Consider the following 19,987-nt stretch of genomic DNA (forward strand, 5'->3'; position numbering starts at 1 on the left):
GTCATTGCATGAGAGTACGACAAAGGTCTTAGGGATGCCCAGTCCCGAATGAAAAAGAAATTTACTTTATGTTGTAAAATAATAAATTTCTTGGAAAGTATTGGTATGGAGGGCACCCGTGGATACGGCTATCCATGGATTGTGAAAGAATGGTGGAAAAAGGAATAGACTTTATTTTCTGTTCGGGAACCGCCTATGATATATCTAGCATGGAAAGTTTTGGGAATTACTCGGTCATTTTCGTTGATAGGAAAAGCATGCCACCCAAAATATGACGAGCAGGAATTAAGCTTGGTCAGGCTGATATGTCTCCAACGTATCTGTAATTTTTTATTGTTCCATGTTGTTATATTATCATTCTTGGATGTTTTACAATCATTTTATAGCAACTTTATATCATTTTTGGGACTAACCTATTGACATAGTGCCCAGTGTCAGTTGCTGTTTTTTGCTTTTTTTTTCTTCGCAGAATATCAGTACCAAACGGAGTCCAAACGTAGCGAAACTTTTTGGAGAAATTTTCTGGACCAGAAGACACCTGTTGGGTTGTGCTATGTCACCTGAGGGGGGCTCCGAGGGGAGCACAACCCACCTGGGCACGCCCTAGTGGGTTGTGCCCACCTCTGGCGCCTCTTGCACCGCCTCTTTGCTCTATAAATACCTCGAAAATCCAAAAACCCAAAGCGTGTCGACAAAACACAATCCCAGCCGCCGCAAGTTCCAGAACCACCAGATCCAATATAGACACCATCACGGAGGGGTTCACCATCCTCATTGGTGCCTCTCCGATGATGTGTGAGTAGTTCATTGTAGACCTACGGGTCCGTAGGCAGTAGCCAGATGGCTTCTTCTCTCTTTTGATTCTCAATACAATGGTCTCTTGGAGATCTATTTGATGTAACTCTTTTTGCGGTGTGTTTGTTGGGATCCGATGAACATTGAGTTTATGATCAGATCTATTTATCCATGAAAGTTATTTGAGTTTTGATCTCTTATATGCATGATTACTTATAGCCTCATATTTCTTCTTCGAATCTTTGGTTTAGTTAGGCCAACTAGATACACTTTGGTTTACTTATAGCCTCGTATTTCTTGCCATGGGAAGAGGCGCTTTGTGATGGGTTCGATCGTGCGGTGTTCCACTGGTACATCGAGGTGCTATACAAACGGTTGTTAACCCCTTTCCGCAATGACGTTCTAAACCGTCGCCTAGTGAGTGAGTGCGATAGGGGGTCCTTCCCACACGACCCAGAAACCATCGAGGATAGGGAGCCTTGATGCATATAGATGTCCCTATAAAACCGTTTCTTATATCTCGAATATCCCATACGATTCATCCTTGCTACTCGTTTGTGCTCGCATTGCCATTGCAGTCGGAGTTCTGTGGTTTTACCTAGAACCAGGCACATTCCAGGCACGAGAGTTTTCAGGCACGTACCAAACTGGCTCCACGTTTATGATGCCTGGCACATCACAAATAGTTCATGATTGTAACCGTGTATGATAGGTAGACAATCACACACATTTAGTATTCCCGCACCGTTTGTGATAGTGTCTAACATCACACACGCTTTGTAAACGACAACTGTGTGCATTGTTACACATGTTTCCTCTCTGTGAACTGTGTCGGATTATGATGTATATTGCACACACTGTGCTTTATAGACCGTGTGTGATATAATGACCTACAGACCGTAATTTCACCCTAATTTAATTGCTGCTATTTAAAATTGTACCTAATTTGAACTTGAAAGTAGGCTATAGCTTTATTCATATCCATCAGGTTCGAGCAACCAATGCATTATTCGATTCATAGGTACATATGTTCAAGAATTACATAAGCACCAAATGAAGAATGATGAACCAGGGTTCTATACTTGTACTATTGCAGATGGTAAAGAAAGAGGCGACAGACATTCTGGTTGCTGAACAAGGTGAAGCGGAATGGCCCTATTGTGCTCTCCTGGATGCAGAAGGCATGCACGACTCTAGTCCAACCCCTTGTGATGGCCGGCCGCCAATCATGTAGTTTTAGAGGTAATCTTGAGTAAACTGCTTCAGGATCCACTACAAAGGAAAAAAGATTCAAACATTGTCATCTAACACAACTCATTACGTGCAGTAAAAAGAAGGTTACAGAGTTCTTACTTACCATCCTTCAGTTCACTGTTGTCTTGCATAAAGTGTAAACAAATAGTTCGATTGACATCTTTTGACCCATTTTAATAACAATCTTTATCTGTTTCCTCACTTGATGCTGGTTCATAAATATCTCATTGCCCCATACGCAGAAAGGGTCGAAGTGTGGATCTTTGGCAGTGACATATGTACCTAAAAGCACCAAGTTAATATTAGAAGCTAAACAACAATTGCAAAATGATGTAGTACAACACTCCCTCCATCCCATTATATAAGATTTTATTACATGTATATCTAGACATCATCAGTACAATGCATATTTAGTCATTCAGTACAATGCATGTTGCTATGTAGCCTCAGATATATTAAATATGGCCCTAGTCAACCTACTGATAAATGGGTTACAGATATATTCGGTGAAATGTCTGATTTGACGATTAATCCCTTATCAGCCCCAGGCTATATGGTACCAGCTACCGATATCCTCAACAGTGAGTACATATAAGCAATGCAATGAAACTAACCTCGATGGAAAACAACACTGTTCTCAATATTTTCCTGTATGAGTACATATAAAGGCATGTTAAGCACAACAGGCTAGACATCAACCAAATATATCCATGGTAGACAACATAATCTACAAATGATTGCTTCAGTGTGCAGGTTTAAGCACGCTAGTTAAGCAAAACAAGAAGTGGAAAGGTGTGTTAACTGCATCAGGCATAACATTTAAAAACAAGCAAATAGTCACTCAAACTGGTATTGTGCAGGTCTAAAGTACACTAGTTATTGTTAAAAAAACAAAAAGGCATGTTAACTAGAACATCCTTAACAGCAACCAAATATCGTAATTCATAGTGGTATTGTTGAAACTGTTATTGATGAAATTGAACTGCACGGCAAATAGTTGCACATATAGAGCATCACATTGTGAAGAACTGAAATAAACAAGGCATAAGGTCATCTCTAGCCGATCCTTTAAAAGTTAATGGACTAAAACCCTTAATGTATATATATATATATATACTCCAGCAATTTTTGGCCGTTTCTACTTCAATTTGATCAAGTTCAAAGCAGGTTCAACCGAAAGTAGCATGCATTCAAACATAAACATAGATAGTTTTGCATAACCAAACATAAGACATAAACTTAAACTAAGCTAAACTACTTTTGGTCGAAGTGGAGGTCGAGTCAATCCTTCCTCGTCAGGTACGGTGTGCCGCGAGTCGGGTTCGGGCCGGTGCCGTCGTCTGGGTCGTTGGGGAAGACACTCCTCCACTCGTCAACGTTGATCTCCTCGTCCTCGCCGCCCACCTCGATGCCCTCTGTGCAGCCGTCCATGCCGCCTTCGACCTCGTCATCGGAGGAGAGCGCGATAACCTCGCCACCCTCGGCACCGACAAAGATCACCCGCTCCACCTCCATGAGCTCTGGGTGCTGCCGGCGGAGCTCTTGCATGTAGGCCTCGGCGGCGGCCTCGGCCTCGAGGCGCTCCCATGCCTTGCGGTCCTCCCACGCCTTAGCCGAGCTCACCACCCTGGCTCCAGCGGAACAACGTCGACCGGACATGTGCTGAAGGGGAAATTGAGCCTAGCCGCCGCGCTGTGGTAGCGGACCTGCCAGCGGTCGTACTTCATGGCCGCGAGCTCGGCCGTGTGGAAGCTATCAAGCCACCTGCGGGTGTCGGTCTCTCAATTCGTAATCTCATCGACCCACGTCCCCCACCGCTGCTGCCGGACCCCGATGTAGGACCTCGTCGGTAGCCAGGCTCGAGGGAGGACGGGGAAGTCCTCGAACCAACGTAGGGGCACGGCGGCGCGTGGATCGAGCGACCGGCGATGGCGGATCGATAAAGAGCCCGCTGAGGACCACGTGATACGTCTCCAACGTATCTATAATTTTTTATTGTTCCATGCTGTTATATTATCAATCTTGGATGTTTTATAATCATTTTATATCATTTTTTGGTACTAACCTATTGGCATAGTGCCAAGTGCCAGTTGTTGTTTTCTGCATGTTTTTTACATCGCGGGAAATCAATATCAGACGGAGTCCAAACGCAACGAAACTCCACGGAGAATTTTTATGGACCAGAAGGAACGTAATGGGCCCTGGCTGCGCCTGGGGGTGCCCCTGTTGGGGAACGTAGCAATAATTCAAAATTTTCCTACGTGTCACCAAGATCAATCTAGGAGATGCTAGCAACGAGAGAGAGGGAGTGCATTTTCATACCCTTGAAGATCGCTAAGCGGAAGCGTTACAAGAACGCGGTTGATGGAGTCGTACTCGTGGCGATTCAAATCGCGGAAGATCTGATCTAGCGCCGAACGGACGGCGCCTCCTCGTTCAACACACGTACAGCCCGGAGACGTCTCCTCCTTCTTGATCTAGCAAGGGGAGAGGAGAAGTTGAGGGAGAACTCCAGCAGCACGACGGCATGGTGGCGATGGAGCTCATGGTTCTCCGGCAGAGCTTCGCTAAGCACTACGAAGGAGGAGGAGGAGGAGTTGGAGAGGGGGAGGGCTGTGCCAGGGGAAGGGTGTGGCTGCCCTCCCACACCCTCACTATATATAGGGGGAAGGGGAGAGGGGGGAGGCGCCCTAGGGTTTACCCTAGCGGGCGGCGCCTAGGGCAGATTGGATCTCCCTACGGAAACCCTAGGGAGACTTGGCCCCCAAGCCAAGCAGGTGGAGGCTTGCCTCCCAAGCCAGGTGGAGGCGCCCCACGTCCCCAAGTAACGTGGGAAAGGGTGTGGGGGCGCAAAGCCCCTTAGTGGGCTGGTTTGCCCCCTCCCCTTGGCCCATGAGGCCCTGCAACACTTGCCGGGGGCCCCGAAACACCTTTCGGTCATGCTGGCCATAGCCTGGTACCCCCAGAACACTTCCGGACTCCAATACCCTTCGTCCAATATACCGATCTTCACCTCCGGACCATTCCGGAACTCCTCGTGACATCCGTGATCTCATCCGGAACTCCGAACTACCTTCGGTAACCACATACTATTTCCCATAACAACTCTAGCGTCACCGAACCTTAAGTGTGTAGACCCTACGGGTTCGGGAACCATGCAGACATGACCGAGACCTCTCTCCGGCCAATAACCAACAGCGGGATCTGGATACCCATGTTGGCTCCCACATGTTCCACGATGATCTCACCGGATGAACCACGATGTCGAGGATTCAGTCAATCCCATATACAATTCCCTTTGTCCATCGGTATGTTACTTGCCCGAGATTCGTTCGTCGGTATCCCTATACCTTGTTCAATCTCGTTACCGGCAAGTCTCTTTACTTGTTCCGTAACGCATGATCCCGTGGCTAACTCATTAGTCACAGTGAGCTCATTATGATGATGCATTACCAAGTGGGCCCAGAGATACCTCTCCGTCACATGGATTGACAAATCCCAGTCTCGATTCGTGCCAACCCAACAGACAATTTTGGAGATACCTGTAGTGCACCTTTATAGTCACCCAGTTACGTTGTGATGTTTGATACACCCAAAGCATTCCTACGGTATCCGGGAGTTGCACAATCTCATGGTCTAAGGAAATGATACTTGACATTAGAAAAGCTCTAGCAAACGAACTACGCGATCTTGTGCTATGCTTAGGATTGGGACTTGTCCATCACATCATTCTCCTAATGATGTGATCCCGTTTTCAACGACATCCAATGTCCATGGTCAGGAAACCACAACCATCTGTTGATCAACGAGCTAGTCAACTAGAGGCTCACTAGGGACATGTTGTGGTCTATGTATTCACACATTTATTACGGTTTCCGGTTAATACAATTATATCATGAACAATAGACAATTAGCATGAACAAGGAAATATAATAATAACTATTTTATTATTGCCTCTAGGGCATATTTCCAACAGTCTCCCACTTGCACTAGAGTCAATAATCTAGTTACATTGTGATGAATCGAACACCCATAGAGTTCTGGTGTTGATCATGTTTTGCTCGTGGAAGAGGTTTAGTCAACGGATCTGCGACATTCAGATCCGTATGCACTTTACAAATATCTATGTCTCCATCTTGAATGTATTCACGAATGGAGTTGAAGCGACGCTTGATATGCCTGGTCTTCTTGTGAAACCTGGGCTCCTTGGCAAGGGCAATAGCTTCAGTGTTGTCACAGAAGAGAGTAATCGGGCCCGACGCAATGGGAATTACTCCTAGGTCGGTGATGAACTCCTTCATCCAGACTGCTTCCTGCGCTGCCTTCGAGGCAGCTATGTACTCCGGTTCACATGTAGATCCCGCCACGACGCTTTGCTTGCAACTGCACCAGCTGACTGCCCCACCATTCAAAATGTACACGTATCCGGTTTGTGACTTGGAGTCATCCAGATCTGTGTCGAAGCTAGCATCGACGTAACCCTTTACAACGAGCTCTTCGTCACCTCCATAAACGAGAAACATATCCCTACTCCTTTTCAGGTACTTCAGTATATTCTTGACCGCTGTCCAGTGTTCCATGCCGGGATTACTTTGGTACCTCCCTACAAAACTTATGGCAAGGTTCACATCAGGTCTGGTACACAGCATGGAATACATAATAGACCCTATGGCTGAGGCGTAGGGGATGACACTCATCTTTTCTCTATCTTCTGTCGAGGTCAGGCATTGAGCCGTGCTCAATCTCACACCTTGTAATATAGGCAAGAACCCCTTCTTGGACTGATCCATATTGAACTTCTTCAATATCTTGTCAAGGTATGTGCTTTGTGAAAGACCAATGAGGCGTCTCCATCTATCTCTATAGATCTTGATGTCTAATATCTAAGCAGCTTCTCCAAGGTCCTTCATTGAAAAACACTTATTCAAGTAGGCCTTTATGCTTTCCAAAAGTTCTATATCATTTCCCATCAATAGTATATCATCCACATATAATATGAGAAAGGCTACAGAGCTCCCACTCAATTTCTTGTAAACACAGGCTTCTCCATAAGTCTACATAAACCCAAACGCTTTGATCATTTCATCAAAGCGAATGTTCCAACTCCCTTGCACCAGCCCATAGATGGAGCGCTGGAGCTTGCATACCTTGTCAGCATTCTTAGGATCGAGAAAACCTTCCGGCTGCATCATATACAATTCTTCCTTAAGGAAACCATTAAGGAATGCCATTTTCGCGTCCATTTGCCATATCTCATAATCGTAGAATGCGGCAATTGCTAACATGATTCGGACAGACTTCAGCTTCACTACGGGTGAGAAGGTCTCATCGTAGTCAACCCCTTGAACTTGTCGATAACCCTTAGCGACAAGTCGAGCCTTATAGATGGTCACATTACCAGCCGCGTCAGTCTTCTTCTTAAAGATCCATTTATTCTCTATGGCTTGCCGATCATCGGGAAAGTCTGTCAAAGTCCATACTTCATTTTCATACATGGATCCTATCTCGGATTTCATGGCTTCAAGCCATTTGTTGGAATCCGGGCCCTCCATCGCTTCTTCATAGTTCGAAGGTTCACTGTTGTCTAACAGCATGATTTCCAGAAGGGTTGCCGTACCACTCTGGTGCGGAACGTGTCCTTGTGGACCTACGAAGTTCAGTAGCACGTTGATCCGAAGTTTCATGATCATCATCATTAACTTCCTCTCTAGTCGGTGCAGGCACCACAGAAACATCTTCCTGAGCTACGCTACTTTCCGGTTCAACATGTAGTACCTCATCAAGTTCTACTTTCCTCCCACTTACTTCTTTCCAGAGAAACTCTTTCTCTAGAAAGGATCCATTCTTAGCAACAAAGATCTTGCCTTCGGATCTGAGGTAGAAGGTATACCCAATAGTTTCCTTAGGGTATCCTATGAAGACGCATTTTTCCGACTTGGGTTCGAGCTTTTCAGGTTGAAGTTTCTTGACATAAGCATCGCATCCCCAAACTTTCAGAAACGACAGCTTAGGTTTCTTTCCAAACCATAATTCATAAGGTGTCGTCTCAACAGATTTCGACGGAGCCCTATTTAAAGTGAATGCGGCAGTCTCTAACGCATAACCCCAAAATAATAGTGGTAGATCGGTAAGAGACATCATAGATCGCACCATATCCAATAGAGTGCGATTACGACGTTCGGACACACCATTACGTTGAGGTGTTCCAGGCGGCGTGAGTTGTGAAACAGTTCCACATTTCCTTAAGTGCGTGCCAAACTCGTGACTCAAATATTCCCCACCACGATCTGATCGTAAGAACTTTATATTCCTGTCACGTTGATTCTCAACCTCACTCTGAAATTCCTTGAACTTTTCAAAGGTCTTAGACTTGTGTTTCATTAAGTAGACATACCCATATCTACTTAAGTCATCAGTGAGGGTGGGAACATAACGATAACCACCGCATTAAACGAGATCCTGATACAATGTTCATGCTCAAAGCTGGTACTAAATAACAATTATTGAGGTTTAAAACTAATCCCGAAGATAGATGTAGAGGCAGCGTGCCGACGGCGATCACATCAACCTTGGAACCATTCCCGACGCGCATCGTCACCTCGTCCTTCGCCAGTCTCCGCTTATTCCGCGGCTCCTGTTTTGAGTTACAAATATGACCAACCGCACCGGTATCAAATACAGAGGAGCTACTACGAGTGCTGGTAAGGTACACATCAATAACGTGTATATCATATATACCTTTGGTGTTGCCGGCCTTCTTACTCGCTAAGTACTTGGGGCAGCTCCGCTTCCAGTGACCATTTCCCTTGCAATAAAAGCACTCAGTCTCAGTCTTGGGTCCATTCTTTGGCTTCTTCCCAGCAACTGGCTTACCGGGCGCGGCAACTCCCTTGCCGTCCTTCTTGAAGTTCTTCTTACCCTTGCCTTTCTTGAAACTAGTGGTCTTATTCACCATCAACACTTGATGTTCCTTTTTGATTTCCACCTCCACTGATTTCAGCATTGAATATAACTCAGGAATGGACTTCTCCATCCCTTGCATATTGTAGTTCATCACAAAGCTCTTGTAGCTAGGTGGAAGCGACTGGAGGATCCTGTCAATGACCGAGTCATCTGGAAGATTAACTCCCAGCTGAGACAAGCGGTTGTGCAACCCAGACATTTTGAGTATGTGCTCGCTGACAGAACTGTTTTCCTCCATCTTACAACTATAGAACTTGTCAGAGACTTCATATCTCTCGACTCGGGCATGAGCTTGGAAAACCATTTTCAGCTCTTGGAACATCTCATATGCTCCGTGCTGCTCAAAACGCTTTTGGAGCCCCGATTCTAAGTTGTAAAGCATGCCGCACCGAACTAGGGAATAATCATCAATACGTGACTGCCAGGCGTTCATAACGTCTTGATTTGCTGGAAAATGGGTGCTTCACCTAGCGGTGCTTCAAGGACATATGCTTTCTTGGAAGCTATGAGGATGATCCTCAAGTTATGGACCCAATCTGTATAGTTGCTACCATCGTCTTTCAGCTTGGTTTTCTCTAGGAACGCGTTGAAGTTGTTGGAAACATTGGCGTGGGCCATTGGAACTACAGGATAGATTGTAAAGACAACTTTAGACTAAGTTCATGATAGTTAAGTTCATCTAATCAAATTATTAATGAACTCCCACTTAGATAGACATCCCTCTATTCATCTAAGTGATACATGATCCGAATCGACTAGGTCATGTCCGATCATCACGTGAGACGGACTAGTCATCAATGGTGAACATCTCCAAGTTGATCGTATCTACTATACGACTCATGTTCAGCCTTTCGGTCTCTCGTGTTCCGAGGCCATGTCTGTACATGCTAGGCTCGTCAAGTCAACCTAAGTGTTTCGCATGTGTAAATCTGGCTTACACCCACTGTATGCGAATGTTAGAATCTATCACACCCGATCATCACGTGGTGCTTTGAAACAACGATCCTTCGCAACGGTGCACAGTTAGGGGGAACACTTCCTTGAAATTTTGTGAGCGATCATCTTATTTATGCTACTGTCGTTCTAAGCAAATAAGATGCAAACATGATAAACATCACATGCAATTCATAAAGTGACAAGATATGGCTAATATCATCTTGCGCCTTTGATCTCCATCTTCGAGGCGCGGCATGATCACCATCGTCACCGGCATGACACCATGATCTCCATCGTCGTGTCTTCATGAAGTTGTCTCGCCAACTATTACTTCTACTACTATGGCTAACGGTTAGCAATAAAGTAAAGTAATTACATGGCGTTTACATTGACTCGTAGGTCATAAAATAAATTAAGACAACTCCTATGGCTCCTGCCGGTTGTCATACTCATCTACATGCAAGTCGTGATTCCTATTACAAGAACATAATCAATCTCATACATCACATATATAATTCATCACATCCTTTTGTCCATATCACATCACATGGCATACCCTGCAAAAACAAGTTAGACGTCCTCTAATTGTTGTTTGCATGTTTTATGTGGCTGCTATGGGTCTCTAGCAAGAACGTTTCTTACCTATGCAAAAGCCATAACGGTGATATGCCAATTGCTATTTACCCTCCATAAGGACCCTCTTCATCGAATCCAATTCGACTAAAGTGGGAGAGACAGACACCCGCTAGCCACCTTATGCAACAAGTGCATGTCAGTCGGTGGAACCTGTCTCACGTAAGCGTACGTGTAAGGTCGGTCCGAGCCGCTTCATCCCACAATGCCGCCGAATCAAGATAGGACTAGTAACGGCAAGCAAATTGACCAATTCATCGCCCACAACTACTTGTGTTCAACTCGTGCATAGAATCTACGCATAGACCTAGCTCATGATGCCACTGTTGGGGAACGTAGCAATAATTCGAAATTTTCCTACGTGTCACCAAGATCAATCTAGGAGATGCTAGCAACGAGAGAGAGAGGGAGTGCATCTTCATACCCTTGAAGATCGCTAAGCGGAAGCGTTACAAGAACGCGGTTCATGGAGTAGTACTCGCGGCGATTCAAATCGCGGAAGATCCGATCTAGCGCCGAACGGACGGCGCCTCCGCGTTCAACACACGTACAGCCCCGGGACGTCTCCTCCTTCTTGATCCAGCAAGGGAAGAGGAGAATTTGAGGGAGAACTCCAACAGCACGACAGCGTGGTGGCGATCGAGCTCGTGGTTCTCCGGTAGAGCTTCGCTAAGCACTACGGAGGAGTTGGAGAGGGGGAGGGCTGCGCCAGGGGAAAGGTGCGGCGGCCCTCCCACCCCCTCACTATATATTGGGGGAAGGGGAGAGGGGGGAGGCGCCCTAGGGTTTCCCTAGGGGCGGCGGCTAGGGCATATTGGATCTCCCTAGGGAAACCCTAAGGAGACTTGGCCCCCAAGCCAAGCAGGTGGAGGCTTGCCTCCCAAGCAAGGAGGAGGCGCCCCACCTCCCCAAGTAACGTGGGAAAGGGTGTGGGGGCGCACAGCCCCTTAGTGGGCTGGTTTGCCCCCTCCCCTTGGCCCATGAGGCCCTGCAACACTTAACGGGGGCCCCGAAACACCTTTCGGTCATGTTGGCCATAGCCTGGTACCCCCGGAACACTTCCGGACTCCAATACCCTTCCTCCAATATACCGATCTTCACCTCCGGACCATTTCGGAACTCCTCATGATGTCCGGGATCTCATCTGGGACTCCGAACTACCTTCAGTAACCACATACTATTTCCCATAACAACTCTAGCGTCACCGAACCTTAAGTGTGTAGACCCTACGGGTTCGGGAACCATGACCGAGACCTCTCTCCGGCCAATAACCAACAGCGGGATCTGGATACCCATGTTGGCTCCCACATGTTCCACGATGATCTCATCGGATGAACCACGATGTCGGGGATTCAATCAATCCCATATACAATTCCCTTTGTCCATCGGTATGTTACTTGCCCGAGATTCGATCGTCGGTATCTCTATACCTTGTTCAATCTCGTTACCGGCAAGTCTCTTTACTCGTTCCGTAACGCATGATCCCGTGGCTAACTCATTAGTCACACTGAGCTCATTATGATGATGCATTATCGAGTGGGCCCAGAGATACCTCTCCGTCACACGGATTGACAAATCCCAGTCTCGATTCGTCCCGACCCAACAGACACTTTCGGAGATACCTGTAGTGCACCTTTAGAGTCACCCAGTTATGTTGTGATGTTTGATACACCCAAAGCATTCCTACGGTATCCGGGAGTTGCACAATCTCATGGTCTAAGGAAACGATACTTGACATTAGAAAAGCTCTAGCAAACGAACTACGCGATCTTGTGCTATGCTTAGGATTGGGACTTGTCCATCACATCATTCTCCTAATGATGTGATCCCGTTATCAACGACATCCAATGTCCATGGTCAGGAAACCAGAACCATCTATTGATCAATGAGCTAGTCAACTGGAGGCTTACTAGGGACATGTTGTGGTCTTTGTATTCACACATGTATTATGGTTTCCGGTTAATACAATTATAACTTTTTTATTATTGCCTCTAGGGCATATTTCCAACAGCCCCGAGGGGGGCAGAACCCACCAGGGCGCGCTAGGAGCTCCAGGCGTGCCCTGGTGGGTTGTGCCCACATCGGGTGCCCCCCGGACCTCCTCTTTTCTCTATAAACACCCAAATATTCCAGAAACCCTAGGGGAGTCCAGAACCACCAGATCCAATCTAGACACCATCTCGGATGTGGTTCACCACCTCCATTGGTGCCTCTCCGATGATGCGTGAGTAGTTCTTTGTAGACCTTCGGGTCCATAGTTAGTAGCTAGATGGCTTCATCTCTCTGTCTGAATTCTCAATACAATGATCTCTTGGAGATCCATATGATGTAACTCTTTTGCGGTGTGTTTGTTGGGATCGATGAACTTTGAGTTTATGATCAGATCTATCTTTTTATATCCATGAAAGTTATTTGAGTTTCTTTGATCTCTTATATGCACGATCTCTTATAGCCTCGTATTTCTTCTCCGATATTTGGGTTTTGTTTGGCCAACTTGATCTATTTATCTTGCAATGGGAAGAGGTGCTTTGTAGTGGGTTCGATCTTACAGTGCTTTATCCCAGTGACAGAAAGGGAAACGCCACGTATGTATCGTTGCTACTAAGGATAAAACGATGGGGTCTATCTCTACATAGATAGATCTTGTCTACATCATGTCATCGTTCTTATTGCATTACTCCATTTTTCCACGAACTTAATGTTGGGGATCGTAGCAGAATTTTAAAATTTTCCTACGCATCACCAAGATCATCTATGGAGTGTACTAGCAACGAGGGGAAAGGAGTGCATCTACATACCCTTGTAGATCACGAGCGGAAGCGTTCCAATGAACGAGGTTGATGGAGTCGTACTCGCCGTGATTCAAATCACCGATGACCGAGTGCCGAATGGACGGCACCTCCGCGTTCAACACACGTACAGAGCAGCAACGTCTCCTCCTTCTTGATCCAGCAAGGGGGAAGGAGAGGTTGATGGAGATCCAGCAGCACGACGGCGTGGTGGTGGATGTAGCGGGATCTCGGCAGGGCTTCGCCGAGCTTCTTCGAGAGGGAGAGGTGTAGCAGGGGAGGAGGGAGGCGCCCAAGGCTGTAGTAATGCTGCCCTCCCTCCCCCCCCTTTATATAGGCCCCCTGGGAGGGGGGCGCCGGCCAGGAACCCATCTGCATGGGGGGCGGCGGCCAGGGGGGAGACTTGCCCCCCAAGGCAAGTGGGGCGCCCCCCCACCCTAGGGTTTCCAACCCTAGGCGCAGGGGGGAGGCCCATGGGGGGCGCCCCAGCCCACTAAGGGCTGGTTCCCTTCCCACTTCAGCCCATGGGCCCCTCCGGGATAGGTGGCCCCACCCGGTGGACCCCCGGGACCCTTCCGGTGGTCCCGGTACAATACCGGTGACCCCCGAAACTTTCCCGGTGGCCAAAACTTGACTCTATATATAATTCTTCACCTCCGGACCATTCCGGAACTCCTCGTGACGTCCGGGATCTCATCCGGGACTCCGAACAACTTTCGGGTTTCCGCATACTCATATCTCTACAACCCTAGCGTCACCGAACCTTAAGTGTGTAGACCCTACGGGTTCGGGAGACATGCAGACATGACCGAGACGCCTCTCCGGTCAATAACCAACAGCGGGATCTGGATACCCATGTTGGCTCCCACATGTTCCACGATGATCTCATCGGATGAACCACGATGTCGAGGATTCAATCAATCCCGTATACAATTCCCTTTGTCAATCGGTATGTTACTTGCCCGAGATTCGATCGTCGGTATCCCAATACCTTGTTCAATCTCGTTACCAGCAAGTCTCTTTACTTGTACCGTAATGCATGATCCCGTGACTAACTCCTTAGTCACATTGAGCTCATTATGATGGTGCATTACCGAGTGGGCCCAGAGATACCTCTCCGTCATACGGAGTGACAAATCCCAGTCTCGATCCGTGCCAACCCAACAGACACTTTCGGAGATACCCGTAGTATACCTTTATAGTCACCCAGTTACGTTGTGACGTTTGGCACACCCAAAGTACTCCTACGGTATCCGGGAGTTGCACGATCTCATGGTCTAAGGAGAAGATACTTGACATTGGAAAAGCTCTAGCAAACGAACTACATGATCTTTGAGCTATGCTTAGGATTGGGTCTTGTCCATCACATCATTCTCCTAATGATGTGATCCCGTTATCAATGACATCCAATGTCCATAGTCAGGAAACCATGACTATCTGTTGATCAATGAGCTAGTCAACTAGAGGCTTACTAGGGACACGTTGTGCTCTATGTATTCACACATGCATTACGATTTCCGGATAACACAATTATAGCATGAACAATAGACAATTACCATGAACAAAGAAATGTAATAATAACCATTTATTATTGCCTCTAGGGCTTATTTCCAACAGTCTCCCACTTGCACTAGAGTCAATAATCTAGTTACATTGTGATGAATCGAACACCCATTGCGTCCTGGTGTTGATCATGTTTTGCTCTAGGGATAGGTTTAGTCAACGGATCTGCTACATTCAGGTCCGTATGTACTTTACAAATATCTATGTCTCCATTTTGAACACTTTCACGAATGGAGTTGAAGCGACGCTTGATATGCCTGGTCTTCCTGTGAAACCTGGGCTCCTTGGCAAGGGCAATAGCTCCAGTGTTGTCACAGAAGAGAGTCATCGGGCCCGACGCATTGGGAATCACCCCTAGGTCGGTAATGAAGTCCTTCATCCAGACTGCTTCTTGTGCTGCCTCCGAGGCTACCATATACTCCGCTTCACATGTAGATCCCGCCACGACGCTTTGCTTGCAACTACACCAGCTTACTGCTCCTCCATTCAAAATATACACGTATCCGGTTTGTGACTTTGAGTCATCCAGATCTGTGTCGAAGCTAGCATCGACGTAACCCTTTACGACGAGCTCTTCGTCACCTCCATAAACGAGAAACATATCCTAGTCCTCTTCAGGTACTTTAGGATATTCTTGACCGCTGTCCAGTGTTCCATGCCGGGGTTACTTTGGTACCTTCCTACCAAACTTACGGCAAGGTTTACATCGGGTCTGGTACACAGCATGGCATACATAATAGACCCTATGGCCGAGGCATAGGGGATGACACTCATCTTTTCTTTATCTTCTGCCGTGGTCGGGCATTGAGCCGTGCTCAATTGCACACCTTGCAATACAGGCAAGAACCCCTTCTTGGACTGATCCATATTGAACTTCTTCAACATCTTGTCAAGGTACGTACTCTGTGAAAGACCAATGAGGCGTCTTGATCTATCTCTATAGATCTTGATGCCTAATATATAAGCAGCTTCTCCAAGGTCCTTCATTGAGAAACACTTATTCAAATAGGCCTTTATACTTTCCAAGAATTCTATATCATTTCCCATCAATAGTATGTCATCCACATATAATATGAGAAATGCTACAGAGCTCCCACTCACTTTCTTGTAAACACAGGCTTCTCCATAAGTCTGTGTAAACCCAAACGCTTTGATCATCTCATCAAAGCGAATGTTCCATCTCCGAGATGCTTGCACCAGCCCATAGATTGAGCGCTGGAGCGTGCATACTTTGTTAGCATTCTTAGGATCGACAAAACCTTCCGGCTGCATCATATACAATTCTTCCTTAAGGAAGCCATTAAGGAATGCCGTTTTGACGTCCATCTGCCATATCTCATAATCATAGTATGCGGCAATTGCTAACATGATTCGGACGGACTTCAGCTTCGCTACGGGTGAGAAAGTCTCATCGTAGTCAACCCCTTGAACTTGTCGATAACCCTTAGCGACAAGTCGAGCCTTATAGATGGTCACATTACCATCCAAGTCTGTCTTCTTCTTAAAGATCCATATATTTTCTATGGCTCGCTGATCATCGGGCAAGTCAGTCAAAGTCCATACTTCGTTTTCATACATGGATCCTATCTCGGATTTCATGGCTTCTAGCCATTTGTCGGCATCCGGGCCCGCCATCGCTTCTTCATAGTTCGAAGGTTCACCGTTGTCTAACAACATGATTTCCAGGACAGGGTTGCCGTACCACTCTGGTGCGGAACGTGTACTTGTGGACCTACGAAGTTCAGTGGTAACTTGATCCGAAGCTTCATGATCATCATCATTAACTTCCTCCCCAGTCGGTGTAGGCACCACAGGAAAATCTTCCCGCACTGCGCTACTTTCCGGTACGGAAGGGGTGACTATCACCTCATCAAGTTCCACTTTCCTCCCACTTACTTCCTTCGAGAGAAACTCTTTCTCCAGAAAGGACCCGTTCTTGGCAACGAAGATCTTGCCTTCGGATCTGAGGTAGAAGGTATACCCAATAGTTTCCTTAGGGTATCCTATGAAGACGCATTTTTTCGACTTGGGTTCGAGCTTTTCAGGTTGAAGTTTCTTGACATAAGCATCGCATCCCCAAACTTTTAGAAACAACATCTTAGGTTTCTTCCCAAACCATAATTCATACGGTGTCGTCTAAACGGATTTCGACGGAGCCCTATTTAAAGTGAATGCGGCAGTCTCTAAAGCATAGCCCCAAAATGAGAGCGGTAAATCGGTAAGAGACATCATAGATCGCACCATATCCAATAGAGTGCGATTACGACGTTCGGACACACCGTTTCGCTGAGGTGTTCCAGGCGGCGTGTGTTGTGAAACGATTCCACATTTCTTCAAGTGTGCACCAAACTCGTGACTTAAATATTCTCCAACACGATCGGATCGTAAGAATTTTATTTTTCTGTCACGTTGATTCTCAACCTCACTCTGAAATTCCTTGAACTTTTCAAAGGTTTCAGACTTGTGTTTCATTAGGTAGACATACCCATATCTACTTAAGTCATCAGTGAGAGTGAGAACATAACGATATCCTCCGCGAGCCTCAACACTCATTGGACCGCACACATAGGTATGTATGATTTCCAATAAGTTGGTTGCTCGCTCCATTGTTCCGGAGAACGGAGTCTTGGTCATCTTACCCATGAGGCATGGTTCGCACGTGTCAAATGATTCGTAATCAAGAGACTCCAAAAGTCCATCTGCATGGAGCTTCTTCATGCGCTTGACACCAATGTGACCAAGGTGGCAGTGCCACAAGTATGTGGGACTATCGTTATCAACTTTACATCTTTTGGTATTCACACTATGAATATGTGTAACATCACGTTCGAGATTCATCAAGAATAAACCATTGACCAGCGGGGCATGACCATAAAACATATCTCTCAAATAAATAGAACAACCATTATTCTCGGATTTAAATGAGTAGCCATCTCGAATTAAACGAGATCCAGATACAATGTTCATGCTCAAAGCTGGCACTAAATAACAATTATTGAGGTTTAAAACTAATCCCGTAGGTAAATGCAGAGGTAGCGTGCCGGCGGCGATCACATCGACCTTGGAACCATTCCCGACGCGCATCGTCACCTCGTCCTTTGCCAGTCTCCGCTTATTCCGCAGTTCCTGTTTTGAGTTACAAATATGAGCAACCGCACCGATATCAAATACCCAGGAGCTACTACGAGTACTGGTAAGGTACACATCAATTACATGTATATCACATATACCTTTGGTGTTGCCAGCCTTCTTGTCCGCTAAGTATTTGGGGCAGTTCCGCTTCCAGTGACCACTTCCCTTGCAATAAAAGCACTTAGTCTCAGGCTTGGGTCCATTCTTTGACTTCTTCCCGGCAACTGGCTTACCGGGCGCGGCAACTCCCTTGCCGTTCTTCTTGAAGTTCTTCTTACCCTTGCCCTTCTTGAACTTAGTGGTTTTATTCACCACAACACTTGATGTTCTTTTCTGATCTCCACCTCCGCTGATTTCAGCATCGAATATACCTCAGGAATGGTCTTTTCCATCCCCTGCATATTGAAGTTCATCACAAAGCTCTTGTAGCTTGGTGGAAGCGACTGAAGGATTCTGTCAATGACCGCGTCATCCGGGAGATTAACTCCCAGCTGAGACAAGCGGTTGTGTAACCCAGACATTCTGAGTATGTGCTCACTAACAGAACTATTCTCCTCCATTTTATAGCTGAAGAACTTGCGGAGACTTCATATCTCTCGACCCGGGCATGAGCTTGGAAAACCATTTTCAGCTCTTCGAACATCTCATATGCTCCATGCTTCTCAAAACACTTTTGGAGCCCCGGTTCTAAGCTGTAGAGCATGCCGCACTGAACGAGGGAGTAATCATCAGCACGTGATTGCCAAGCGTTCATAACGTCTTGGTTCTCTGGGATTGGTGCTTCACCTAGCGGTGCTTCTAGGACATAATCTTTCTTGGCTGCTATGAGGATGATCCTCAGGTTCCGGACCCAGTCCGTATAGTTGCTGCCATCATCTTTCAGCTTGGTTTTCTCTAGGAACGCGTTGAAGTTGAGGACAACGTGGGCCATTTGATCAAGACACATTGTAAAGATTTTAGACTAAGTTCATGATAATTGAGTTCATATAATCAAATCATTCAATGAACTCCCACTCAGATAGACATCCCTCTAGTCAACTAAGTGAAACATGATCCGAGTTAACTTGGCCGTGTCTGATCATCACGTGAGACGGACTAGTCAAGATCGGTCAACATCTCCATGTTGATCGTATCTTCTATACGACTCATGCTCGACCTTTCGGTCCTCTGTGTTCCGAGGCCATGTCTGTACATGCTAGGCTCATCAAGTCAACCTAAGTGTATTGCGTGTGTTCCGAGGCCATGTCTGTACATGCTAGGCTCGTCAACAGCCGTTGTATGCGAACGTTAGAATCTATCACACCCGATCATCACGTGGTGCTTCGAAACAACGAACCTTCGCAACGGTGCACAGTTAGGGGGAACACTTTCTTGAAATTATCATAAGGGATCATCTTACTTACTACCGTCGTTCTAAGCAAATAAGATGCAAAACATGATAAACATCACATGCAATCAAATAATGACATGATATGGCCAATATCATTTTGCTCCTTTGATCTCCATCTTCGGGGCACCATGATCATCTTCGTCACCGGCATGACACCATGATCTCCATCATCATGATCTCCATCATCGTGTCTTCATGAAGTTGTCACGCCAACGATTACTTCTACTTCTATGGCTAACGCGTTTAGCAATAAAGTAAAGTAATTTACATGGTGTTATTCAATGAGACGCAGATCATACAAAATAATAAAGACAACTCCTATGGCTCCTGCCGGTTGTCATACTCATCGACATGCAAGTCGTGATTCCTATTACAAGAATATGATCAATCTCATACATCACATATATCATTCATCACATCTTCTGGCCATATCACATCACATCTCACATGCTGCAAAAACAAGTTAGACGTCCTCTAATTGTTGTTGCAAGTTTTTTTTACGTGGCTTGAATAGATTTCTAGCAAGAACGTT

Source organism: Aegilops tauschii, chromosome 5 (genome assembly GCF_002575655.3).
Source record: "Aegilops tauschii subsp. strangulata cultivar AL8/78 chromosome 5, Aet v6.0, whole genome shotgun sequence".
NCBI classification, from domain to species: domain Eukaryota; kingdom Viridiplantae; phylum Streptophyta; class Magnoliopsida; order Poales; family Poaceae; genus Aegilops; species Aegilops tauschii.